We start from the raw sequence: 13,773 nt of genomic DNA on the forward strand, positions 1-13,773 counted from the left end.
CTCCATCGCACTCCAAATAAACACTCTGGCAGAGGAAATGGAATGGGCAGCATATGCCAGCGTCTATTCTGGTGACGAGAACAACATAAAGAATGCCTGGATCAAACTGAGAGAGTTCATAGACAGTGCAGCTGAGGCAGAAACAGAAGAGAAGATGAGACTGGCTGAAAGATGTGTCACTTTCTACGAGACCACTGGGACAGAGAGCAGTGTTTATAACTTTCACAGATACCTGACTGAGAACAACCCAGCTAGCCTGAATCAGAACCTTTTAGTACTTGTCACTCAAAAGTCTAAAGGGGATTTTAAGACCCTTGTGCAATTTACTTCATATTTTGCTTCCCTGATGGTCACTGGACTACAGCTGAATCTTTATTATTATGCCTTAAAGGGATATGATGGTAAGCTTAAAGCGAAAGAGGCAGTCACACAGCTATCCAACGTCAGAGAAAAGATACAGGACGTCTTGATTGAGTGCACAGACAACTTTGAGGTGTGGGCAGAGAAGGATGTCCAGCAAATAGGGACCAATCCTTTGCCAGATAATATAAATCTTGCCTACAGGATCAAGGAGCATTTGGACAAGAAGTTCAACTGGTATGAGTGGACAGTCATTGTGCAGTGTGGGAGAAGAGAGGACTAATGGAAACTCTATTAATGTTATCGCTCAAGACAAAGTAGTGATACACCTCCTACACAGGGAGAAAGGATTCACTGTTAGAGGGGGTATTAAAGCTGAAATGGAACAGGAGTGGAATAGCAAAGGAATATTCTGTCAGGAAAAGATTTCCCAGTGGCCAATTATTTTTGAAACCGCAGCTATGAAGCATGTAGAATACATTCATGAACCTTCGGATTTTGCTCAAACAGCCGATAATGCGCTGGTACAACTCACATGTCCAGATGAAGTTCTGCTATCCACCTTTACTGTCTATTTAAAGAGTCAGGAACTTGTTATAAACCGTCCTTGTTCTGATGTGAACTGTAACAATGGTGAATGTAGACAAATTAAAGACACATCAAGTGGAATCTGTAAGTGTGAGAAAATGTTCTACGGCCCAACCTGTGAGGGAAGTGTACAGAATGACATTGACTTTTCAGCCGTGGAGAGTGAGCTCATTGGTATCACTTTCCAGCCTGTGCCAGACTTGACTACTATTTATTTTGATCTTCAGGAAATTAAAGAATATGTAGGAGCCCTGCTGGGAACCTTACGGCAAGACATCCAGTGGACACAAATATTCATTAAGTACATTGATGTGATTGAGAAATTCAGATATTTGGCAAAAGTGCATGATTTTCTTAAAAAGGAAAGAATGTCACAGGATCAGTATATCTTTGAAGTCGAAGCCATTTTTACTGAAGGCAACACATTCCCTTACATGCTGCACAAGTTTGATCTAATGATGCAAGGAACTGGCTTTGGAGACACCTCAAATATCCTGGACATTCTTCGGCAATCACTGCTCACAGAACCAGTTGATCAGAGTCAATCAAATCATACAACAGCGTGCTCTCAAGCCTACAGTGAGAGAGTTGATTATTTTGTTCGCATTATGTTTGCTATGGAGAAGGAAGCTGCCTTAGGCTGGCAGAAATATTTGTTGATCAAACACGAGTCACAAAAGCCAGTGACTCCAGAAGAACTGCAACTTGGCCCTAAAGCTGTACAAAATATGGTACAAGGACGTGCATTTATGAGGTCTGATGATTATGTGATCAATTTGTTTAAAGAGTATGCATCTCAGCAGTGGACCCTGTTCAACGGGAATGGCTGTGGCCCACTCAAGGCAGAGCTCCTCTCTAACGCTTACTGTGAGAAGCCCTATCATAGCACAGACCAGCAGGAGGTCCCACTGTCATGCCAGAATGATTACCAGCCCTTTCCAGAGACGGAGCAGTGCTCTAAAGGAAAATGGAGAGTCCTTCCTGTCTGCTACGCTCATCCTGAGAGGGGAAGCACCATGTGTACACCTGAGAATGGAGCTACAGTCTGTACATCCTCCTGTGATGGGGGTTGGGCCGCCGCCAACAGGCAGACCAGTGACACCTACCGATGCACCCAGCAGCCCTGTCCTTCATTCACTCCCCCAGCTTGTGACAGATGCACCAAGGACAGTGCGTGTGGACACAGTGAGGTCTGCCACAAAGGTGAATGTGTAGATGGATGCAGTGTGTTTCCCTGTGGGGTAAATGCACAATGTTCCACCACAAACCACGTCCAGAGCTGTTCCTGCGTGAGTCCTTGGGTTCTGTGGGAAGGACATGATGCACGCTCACACGGATGCCGCTACCAGAACCTCAGATGGGTTCCTCGTTCCCAGAATGATGCTATTCCACAACGTACGTATCTTAATCAGGGTGCATCAGGGTTGAGTTTTTGAGGATGTTATTGTTGTAAAATTTCACTATGAGGAGCTGTCAAGTAAGCATTCAAAGACCTCACTATAGCACAGTCATAACACCTAATAGATGTTCATGAATTCTCCATATAACCTACTTGGATACTCTTTACTATAGGGGGTGTCAATGATGCATTCATAAAACCACAGTTAGCACAGTCATAGCACGTTTATAGATGTTCATGAATCCTTAAGTAAATGAATACGTACAGTCCTGTGATTCTATGAATGCTTCAATGACACCCCCCTATAGTAACACATTACACTAAGTTCGTACTGAAAATAATAATTAGCATAGACTTGAAGGTTAAACACTCCACATGGTGGTCAAGCATTATTCAGTGCCAACATTATGTAAAGTAAGACCCTTTTGAAGTCGATGGCCCGGTTACCTAATCTTGGCCCTGAAATCCAAATGTGGACCCGCTTTTATCTTCATGTTGGTAATTAACAGACAAATGAATGTACTTGATGGGCTCCTAGGTGAGGGGAGAGCAGAGTGAGAGTTCTCCGTTTGCTGTCCTTTGACAGATGCTGTGAAATCTCGAACGGGACACCATGTTTGTCGAGCTACAGGCCCAGACGGTGGATGGCATGGAGGATGGATCTGGATCCAAAGTGTCAACACCTGCAATTATGACTATGATTGGAAGGAGAGGAGGGCTACCAGTTTTCAGGTATGTTGTGAGCGTATATGTGAGTGTGTGTATGTTTGTGTATATGTGCTTTTTCTGTTGATCGTTACTCTGTTGTGGTCATCATCAGCAGCCATGATAATGATAACAATAATAAAAACAATAAGAAATTCAACTACAATAAATATTTTCACCTCACTAGTGTTCGTCTTGTTGCTGACTAGATTGGCTAGTTTCCAAAAGCTGGTTAAGTCAGGTTAAGGGCGCATGTACATTTCAGATTTTCTCAGGGGTTATAAAATCGGGAGCTTGGATGGCGTCTCACACTTGGAGGGGTCTGATCGTGACAACCGTTCGGATGATAGCGTAAACCAGTGGTCACCAACCCTGTTCCTGGCAATCTACCATCCTGTAGATTTTCATTTCAACCCTAATTTGGCACACCTGACAATTAATATCAGCTGAACAGGACCTCTAGCTGATGAATGAAGTTGGTTACCCCTGGCACAGACAATATGGGCTCTGGAGCTGATCTGAAAAACATAAACGGAACCACCTCCTGAGTCGGCAATGGGAATCAAAACACAGAATCTGCTCACAGGGCCTCTCACACCTGACAAATTCAAGTCAAGCCACGTCAAACAAACAATCCAGAGCCCATAAGCCAGTTGGATCAAATCAAAATGATATCTCACACCCACAGAGTAGCAATGTTGAGAAATTCTTTGGTCCCAATCTGAAAAGAACAATCAGGATCCCGCAAGTCATATAATGTACAGTACGCCCGCCCTAAGTCAGTGACTTCTAATGCCGATGGGACGCTAAGTAAATAGTCTACAATTGTCTACGATGTCATCACTGTGAGACTGTATGAGGCCTGTTAGTGAGGAGCTGATGTCATCACTGTGTGACTGTAAGAGGTCTGATGTCATCACTGTGTGACTGTATGAGGCCTGATGTCATCACTGTGAGACTGTATGAGGCCTGTTAGTGAGGGGCTGATGTCATCACTGTGTGACTGTATGAGGCCTGTTAGTGAGGAGCTGATGTCATCACTGTGTGACTGTAAGAGGGCTGATGTCATCACTGTGTGACTGTTTGAGGTCTGATGTCATCACTGTGAGACTGTATGAGGCCTGATGTCATCACTGTGTGACTGTATGAGGTCTGATGTCATCACTGTGTGACTGTAAGAGGGTTGTTTCTGCAGGTGCTGGTGGACCCCTGTGGGGGGAGCGGAGTGCAGTGGTTGAGTGGAGGGATACACAACAACACTGCAGAGATTGGCCAGGCTATTCCATGGCCCTGGATTACATACCTGGTGTGCAGGTGAGTCTTCGTACAGCTTTAATACTGGTTTCAGTCACATGAAGCTAATGTTGACGACAACACAGCAGCTTTCACAAACTGCGTATGAAGAAAGTCCACATGCACAGGCACACATGCAGTTACTTACTTGCTTAAGGTAACCTGTTGTGTCTGAGGTTGACCCCTACTGCTTCTTATGGTTTGGCTTGTGACTGTAAAGTCTGATGTGGGATGCACACTGCTTGCCACAGACAGAGCACATGAAAACCTACTGTGTTTCAAAGCCTCCTCTGCTTCTTCACCAAGTACTTTTCAGCCTGTTTTCCTTTACCCCATCATGAGATGACCTACACCAACTGGTCCAGTCAGAGGTCATTTTCTCCAGTGCATCAGTGTCTACTCCACACTTCTGGAGGGAGATCTTCAGTTGGTCTTTGTAGCGCTTCTTCTGTCCACCAGCAGAGACAACCCAGTCTCATGTGTCTGTCAAGGATTCTCCGGGGCAGGTGGTGCTGTGGTATTCCAAAGGAGGATGAGGCCTGTTTGATCCGGTTCTGGATGTCCAGGTAGATTTTGCAGTGAGAGGATGCCCCCAAGGTATTTGAAGTGTGGAACACAGGCAGGTGGAGAGTCAGAGATGGGGAAGATGGGATGTTCAAGTGGGAGACCAGATGACCAAGGGCAGAGGACTTCTGTTTTGTGGATGTTAACAGACAGCCCCATTCTGCCGTATGCTGTAAGAGTGGGGTGTCATCAGCATATTATAGCTCAAATATGCATGCATGCATGAGTTTTGTGGTCGTATGAAACCTCCTGATATCAAAGAGGTTCCTGTCCAGCTGCAAGTCAAGGTTCCCCCAATCCCTACTCCCCCTGTCCCTGTGCAGGAGTTGTGACAGAGGAGAAAGATGTTAAAGAGCACACAACCTTGTCTAACGCCGGGGCCAACACTGAACGGCTCTGACTCGTCTCCCTATCATCACCGTGGCACTTATTCCCACATGGACCGGCTGCAAGATGTTCACAATCTCCCTGGGGCAGCCACGGTGCAGGAGGACTTTCCAGAGAAGGTCACGGTGAACAGCGTCAAAGGCTCTGCAGAGGTCCACAAAGGTCATGAACAGACCTTCTTTTTGTTCCAGTTACTTTTCATGCAGCTGGCGTGCAGTGAAGATCATGTCCACAGTGCTTCTGTTCTTTCTGACGCCACACTGGGGTGCTGGGAGAATATCCTCAGTGATGTTCTCAATGAGTCTGCAAAACATGACCTTCACCAGGACTTTGCCAGCAACCACAAGGAGTGATATCCCCCTACTCTTGCCCAAGATGGATCTGTCAGCTTTGTTTTTTTAAATGAGGAACAATGTCAGCATCGCTCCACTGATGGGGGTCACATTCTTGTCTCCATACCTCAGCAACGAACAGGTAGACTGTTCGGGTGCAGAGACAGCCTCCCTGCTTAAGGATCTCCCCAGGGATGCAGTCAGGGCCAGGGCTCTTGTGATGTTGGTGATGGAGAGGCTGTATACTGGCTGTTTAAATTGTACTTCTCTCTAGGGTCAGCGCACTTATCCTTGGTTATTGGTATGCACTTTGCACTTTGTTGTACGTCACTCTGGATAAGAGCGTCTGCCAAATGCCATTAATGTAATGTAAAAGAGAAGACTTACACACAGGGCTGCTTCCCTGTTCACCACATGGGCAAGCCAGTGGCAGCAAGCTGTAAGCTAGAGGGTACTAGACACATCACAAAACCCTGTGGGGTCCCTCCCCACTCACACACTACACACACACAATAACTTATTGTGGAAGCGGTTTCACATTTGACTTTTACAGTTTTTTACAATCGTTTTCACACTTGTCTCAATACCATGTCCACTTTTTCAAAACACTTAACACATTCACCATATCATTAGACTATGTGAACTAAACTGTGGATATTTTTGCATTGCTTTCATACTAAAGGCATTCAATCGCCACTTCTTCCAAAATTCATGAATACCTCTCTCAATCAGTGTTCACTACCTGCAAAAGTCTGTACAAATACAGCAAATTTTGCAGACATTTAGATACTCTGTTCAAAACAGTTAACTTTCAGTTCAAAACCCAATAAAATTCTGATCATTGTGGAAGGAAATATGCTGAATTTTGGCAGATAAATGAAACTATATGCTTGAAATACAAAAGACAGGTCATTCTGATCTGAGCAGAAAGTTTATTCAGTTTATTTAATTTTTTTTTGTTTGCAGCCTTGTTACCATCTATACATAAGTGATCATACTTGCATTGAAATGTGCATGTATATAGGGTAAATATAGATGTAGCTCACTGAAGAGATTTTTCCACTATTACTGCTGTATATGTACTGTTGAAACACCTGGCTGTCATTTCAGTGAACCTACCCAGGTGTTTGTTGTTTGTGCCCCGTTACCACATATACAAAAGGGGCCACCTTTGGATTGGCATTTGCATTCTTTAGCCTTGGTGGGGAAAATGGATGCAGAGGTAGAGGAAGAAGACGTCGTGGAAGAGCAAGAACAGTTGTGTCTGATGAAATCAGAGCCACAGTCATTGATCATGTGGTAAATCATGGTCTGTCCCTGAGGGAAGCAGGTTGAGGGTTCAACCAAACTTGCCTAGATCCGCAGTGGCTTCAATAGTGAGGATTTTCAGGCAAACCAACAGGTACTATACAGTATTTACGACTGAAGGAGTTCAATTGATGTGTATATTACAGCAGTACTGTGATTTGAGAAGTCTCCAGAAAAAGCAGATGTATCAGAGCACATTTGTCTTTGACTCACTACAGGACCCAGCGGTTACCTCACACAGTCACACAGGGGGAAGGGGAATAATGTTTACGTCTCAACAGGAGGATACAATAGTTGGGATGGTCATTGTCAACAACAGCATCAGGCTAAGAGAAATACGCAACAACATAATCGCAGACAAGAACATATTTCCAAACATTGGCAGTGTAAGCACTACAACCATTTCAAGAGTGCTACAGAAACATCAGATCAGGATGAAACAGTTGTACACTGTCCCCTTTGACAGGAACTCTGAGGGTGTCAAGGAACTCAGGTACCAATATGAAGTTTATGAAGGTTTATGTGAAGGTTTAGGACCACCACCCACATGAACAGATTTCACTTCTAGATGCAATGGCTGCTGGGTGTATGGATATAACAATGGAACACATCCAGGGCTAGATAAGGCACGCAAAGAGATGTTTTCCTCGGTGTATAGCAAGAGATAACATTCGGAGTGATGTTGATGAAAATCTATGGCCAAATGCCATAGGACAGGATGGATGGGCCAGGCCAACAGTAGACTTTTGATACTGATAGGCAGACAATATATGTGTGAATTAATGTATATAGTGAAGATATTGCTTTTTGGGATGTATTTGTTATTGATTGTAATGTATTTTGGGTAATTGATTGTATTGTATTTTTCTTTTCTGAATTACAGTATATTGCACTGTGAGAACAAACGTCAAAATACTGTAAACCCTCAATACTGTTGCTTTTGGGATGTGTTTCTTTATCATATATTGTTTTACATTACACAGTAAAAATTGTTATTCTGGGTTTCCAATATAGTAAAACATTCATTAATTTACAGTTTACTGTAAATTTACCACACTCAGTCATGACATCTATTGTGAGAGGCAAGCCAACAGATCAAAAGTTTCTTGAAATATTTGTGGATGCAAAAATAGAGGAAAGGGAAACACATAATATATGTATTTAGCAATGCTCCAAGTTGTTTGTGTTTTGTAGTTCAGTGAACATTGAGTGACAAAGTAGTCTTATGGGAGAAAACATATGCTATAGTTATGGCAGCATGAGTCAGTTTTTGGGTGAAATATTAAGTGTTGTTGAAGTGCATTTTACACCAAAGGTTAATTGATGTGCTCAGATGCGTGTTTCAAAAGCACACTGTGTGAAGAGTTTTGAAAAAGAGGACATGGTATTGAGACAAGTGTGAAAACGATTGTAAAAAAACTGTAATAACTGTTTTTCTGTTCTAGTCGGAAGAGCAATCCAGGCATTCCAGGAAAACTCTTTAACACGAGGCATGGACTATTGTGTCACTGGGGCTATGAAGACAAAGGGAAACGTGACAGCAATTTCTACTCTCTTGTGAAGAAACAATGTATTTAAACTCATTGAATCCTTTTTCTTTCGAAAGCAGTCAATTACAGATATTGGTTATTAGTAATTGAGAAAAAAAAATTGTGTTATCCGGCATTGTGCAGCATAGATTCAGTCACATAATTTTGTTTATATTTATCACCTATAAATGCACCATTAGAGATATGTTTTAATTGAATCTTTTTTTTTTTAAAGAAAATAATTTTATTTAGGCTATAAAATATTTCAAAAATCATAAGAAATTAATTTACCAATTACTGTCTGTGTAAGATTGCTTAGCTTGTTTTAACAAAATCTGTCTAGTCTAATATTGTTTAGTGTTGACAGAATATCTTATTCTTATAAATTAATCTACTGTATCTATTATGTATGGGAATAAACATGCAAGGCAAAAGTCTGCAGGGATGTGAATATATTATTTGATGGATGGCATCTAGATGACATTGTTAGGCTTAATTGCTCATTGGAAATCACATTACCACCACTAATGCAAGGTTATAAAATGACCGGTAACACCAGAACATTCTCAGTTCTGAACCTATGGGCGGTCTGAAGATTGGTGACCAACTAAAAATCAGTAGAAACACAGTTGCAGCAGTAATCAGGAGGTATCGAACGAGCCATAGTACCACTAGAAAAATCACGCAAGAGATTCTAAAGAAGAAACGAATGAAAACTACGACCTGGCCAAATACGTCACCGAATTGAATTCAATAGAACACCTTTGGGGTATTTTAAAGAGAAACCCCACAAGCCCTCCAGCAAAGAAAAGATGAAAAAGAATCTCTCCGGAAATGTGCGCAACACTGGTATCCTCAGTGCCGAAGAGGAGTGAGTCTGTCATCAAAGATAATGATGGACATGACTACTGAACAAATAAAATATTTGAATCACAGTAATGAAAGGTGTACTGACTAAACCGTTAGTTTTTAATTTTACATAGAAAAAACCCTACTGTTCAACTGAGAAGTAATGAAATTACTGTAAGGGGATACAATTTTGAATAATTTGACATTTAAGTGATATTGCACAGGGGTGCCCTTACTTCTGTTGTATACTGCATATCAGTAACAGGAGCACACATCATGCATAAGACTGTAAACATTTCAGTCAAGCTGGAGCTTGAATGAAGATCATTCCAAGAAAGCAAGAAAGTCCAGGGACTTTTATATGAACACAGGACTGTGATCTTAAACATTAGTGAATATTTGGAGGGTGGCCAAGTAAGAGAGCAGTTTACCAATAATTAAATGTAAATAAATGTTTATCGGTCTTCTGGTAGCTAATGAATTTCTGGTACAGAACACAGTGGTGAGTCAATGGTGAGGTTATAATATAAATGTTGGCTGAACACCTGCTGAACAACTCTTTCAATCATGATCAATCCTTGATTCACGTTGCTTTCCAGCTAACTCATCCGTAGCCCATAACACAAAGCACAGCTGGGTATGGGTGCGGTTTTAATAAAAAATGCACAATGCTTAGCACGGTGAAAATAAGTGGTTTGACTGTTTCTGAGTGAATTTACTGGTGAGTTAAGTACCCCTTATGAAGCTGTTCTAGAAGCTCTCCAAAAGGACAAGTTTGATTGCAATACATGATTTGTTTTTTTTGGGTTCTAGATGGTCTCTCCCTCAATGTTGGTGCCATTTGGATTTTGGGGAAAACGTACTACATTTTACTTCTTTTTTTCTCGGTGATGTAGACATTCTGAGTTTTGAGATATTGAGCTTTCTAATCCTAACCCAGCAAAAATGAAATGCTGGGCAATTTTTCATAGATCAAAATGACAGACACCCTAAAGAACTCCTATGAAAATGTAAAATGACTATCCCTATAAACTACATATTTATGACACTAACTCATTGTAGTCATAAATGTCAGTTAGGACCATGGAATTTCAAGGAGGAAAACCATTTAACATGAAGGGTATTACCATTAATTGGCAGTGCACACCATCTGAAATAGAGTTATGAAAAGTGCCTAAAAACGTACAAATTCTGGTCTCTGGGGCAGTACCATTTAGGTACATAAAATTACATTACATTGCAGTGTTTGGCGGCTGCTTTTATCCAAAGCGACTTACAGTTGAGGAGACGAAGCAGGACACTTTCCCCCTGGAGCAATGTGTGGTTAAGGACCTTACTGAAGGGCCCAATGGCTGTGTGGATCTTATTGAGGTTAAACCGGGGGTTTCCACAGCAGTTGGACTACTGATAGCAATGGCAAGAACAGTCATTTAGTAACATGACAGGTGATAATTAACAGGGCAGGGAAAATGAAAATAACAAAACAAACAAAATACGCCTGCACACACATGACCCACAAAGGGGTTGTGCTCTACCTACTGCCTATATAATGAGCACAGACCACACATTACTATCTCTGCGGAGTCTCTGGTAAGTGAGCTGTCTCTATCATTTATGTGGCTTCCATTAGGTGACTTCCATTTGATCTGGATTTTCAAGTGATTAATGTGATATGAATTTCTGCAAAATTGTATACTGTGCTCAGATTTGAGTCTTTTATTGATGTTGTTCATGTTGAATGTTCTTGTCATACAGGAAAAAATGATGAAGTCTGGAAAAGTCTTCCTCTCTGTGCTCTATCTCCTGCTGTACAGCAGCTTCTCAACTGCCAATCTTGACCCAGATGTTGTAGATCAAGTGGAGAAGGGAATTGACACAAGTGCTCAACTACTAGAAATGTTGGGGGATCTGGCAGAGTGGGATTCAAAACCCGAACAAGATGCAAAGCCTCTCCCTAAAGTCTTGCAAGTCTTTGACAAGCTTGAGAAGCTTGCATCTGGTCTTGGTTTTCTTGGAGCGTTGGTGGGTTTCATCTTTGCTTTTATTCCTCAACAGAATCCACTTTTGGAGTTCATGAAGGTCCAGTTTTCAGAGGTTAACAGGAAACTGGACTCCATCGCACTCCAAATAAACACTCTGGCAGAGGAAATGGAATGGGCAGCATATGCCAGCGTCTATTCTGGTGACGAGAACAACATAAAGAATGCCTGGATCAAACTGAGAGTTCATAGACAGTGCAGCTGAGGCAGAAACAGAAGAGAAGATGAGACTGGCTGAAAGATTTGTCACTTTCTACGAGACCACTGGGACAGAGAGCAGTGTTTATAACTTTCACAGATACCTGACTGAGAACAACCCAGCTAGCCTGAATCAGAACCTTTTAGTACTTGTCACTCAAAAGTCTAAAGGGGATTTTAAGACCCTTGTGCAATTCACTTCATATTTTGCTTCCCTGATGGTCACTGGACTACAGCTGAATCTTTATTATTATGCCTTAAAGGGATATGATGGTAAGCTTAAAGCGAAAGAGGCAGTCACACAGCTATCCAACGTCAGAGAAAAGATACAGGACGTCTTGATTGAGTGCGCAGACAACTTTGAGGTGTGGGCAGAAAAGGATGTCCAGCAAATAGGGACCAATCCTTTGCCAGATAATATAAATCTTGCCTACAGGATCAAGGAGCATTTGGACAAGAAGTTCAACTGGTATGAGTGGACAGTCATTGTGCATGACAAAAAAAAGGGAGAAGAGAGGACTAATGGAAACTCTATTAATGTTATCGCTCAAGACAAAGTAGTGATACACCTCCTACACAGGGAGAAAGGATTCACTGTTAGAGGGGGTATTAAAGCTGAAATGGAACAGGAGTGGAATAGCAAAGGAATATTCTGTCAGGAAAAAATTTCCCAGTGGCCAATTATTTTTGAAACCGCAGCTATGAAGCATGTAGAATACATTCATGAACCTTCGGATTTTGCTCAAACAGCCGATAATGCGCTGGTACAACTCACATGTCCAGATGAAGTTCTGCTATCCACCTTTACTGTCTATTTAAAGAGTCAGGAACTTGTTATAAACCGTCCTTGTTCTGATGTGAACTGTAACAATGGTAAATGTAGACAAATTAAAGACACGTCAAGTGGAATCTGTAAGTGTGAGAAAATGTTCTACGGCCCAACCTGTGAGGGAAGTGTACAGAATGACATTGACTTTGCAGCCGTGGAGAGTGAGCTCATTGGTATCACTTTCCAGCCTGTGCCAGACTTGACTACTATCTATTTTGATCTTCAGGAAATTAAAGAATATGTAGGAGCCCTGCTGGGAACCTTACGGCAAGACATCCAGTGGACACAAATATTCATTAAGTACATTGATGTGATTGAGAAATTCAGATATTTGGCAAAAGTGCATGATTTTCTTAAAAAGGAAAGAATGTCACAGGATCAGTATATCTTTGAAGTCGAAGCCATTTTTACTGAAGGCAACACATTCCCTTACATGCTGCACAAGTTTGATCTAATGATGCAAGGAACTGTCTTTGGAGACACCTCAAATATCCTGGACATTCTTCGGCAATCACTGCTCACAGAACCAGTTGATCAGAGTCAATCAAATCATACAACAGCGTGCTCTCAATCCTACAGTGAGAGAGTTGATTATTTTGTTCGCATTATGTTTGCTATGGAGAAGGAAGCTGCCTTAGGCTGGCAGAAATATTTGTTGATCAAAAACGAGTCACAAAAGCCAGTGACTCCAGAAGAACTGCAACTTGGCCCTAAAGCTGTACAAAATATGGTACAAAGACGTGCATTTATGAGGTCTGATGATTATGTGATCAATTTGTTTAAAGAGTATGCATCTCAGCAGTGGACCCTGTTCAACGGGAATGGCTGTGGCCCACTCAAGGCAGAGGTCCTCTCTAATGCTTACTGTGAGAAGCCCTATCATAGCACAGACCAGCAGGAGGTCCCACTGTCATGCCAGAATGATTACCAGCCCTTTCCAGAGACAGAGCTGTGCTCTAAAGGAAATTGGAGTGTCCTTCCTGTCTGCTACGCTCATCCTGAGAGGGGAAGCACCATGTGTACACCTGAGAAAGGAGCTACAGTCTGTACATCCTCCTGTGATGGGGGTTGGGCCTCCGCCAACAGGCAGACCAGTGACACCTACCGATGCACCCAGCAGCCCTGTCCTTCATTCACTCCCCCAGCTTGTGACAGATGCACCAAGGACAGTGTGTGTGGATACAGTGAGGTCTGCCGCAATGGTGAATGTGTGGACGGATGCAGTGTGTTTCGCTGTGGGGTAAATGCACAATGTTCCACCACAAACCACGTCCAGAGCTGTTCCTGCATGAGTCCTTGGCTTCTGTGGCCTGGACATAATGAACGCTCACACGGATGCCGCTACCAAAACCTCAGATGGGTTCCTCGTTCCGGAACGGATGCCATTCCACAA

General features: G+C 42.4%; 1 pseudogene; it reads left to right on the forward strand.

Moving 5' to 3' along the window:
* The first annotated feature begins 11,210 nt into the window (after nt 1–11,210).
* The window catches only part of LOC133107937 (uncharacterized), a 3,067-nt pseudogene continuing 504 nt past the window's right edge, over nt 11,211–13,773 (forward strand).

Source organism: Conger conger, chromosome 1 (assembly GCF_963514075.1).
Source record: "Conger conger chromosome 1, fConCon1.1, whole genome shotgun sequence".
Classification (NCBI taxonomy): Eukaryota; Metazoa; Chordata; class Actinopteri; order Anguilliformes; family Congridae; genus Conger; species Conger conger.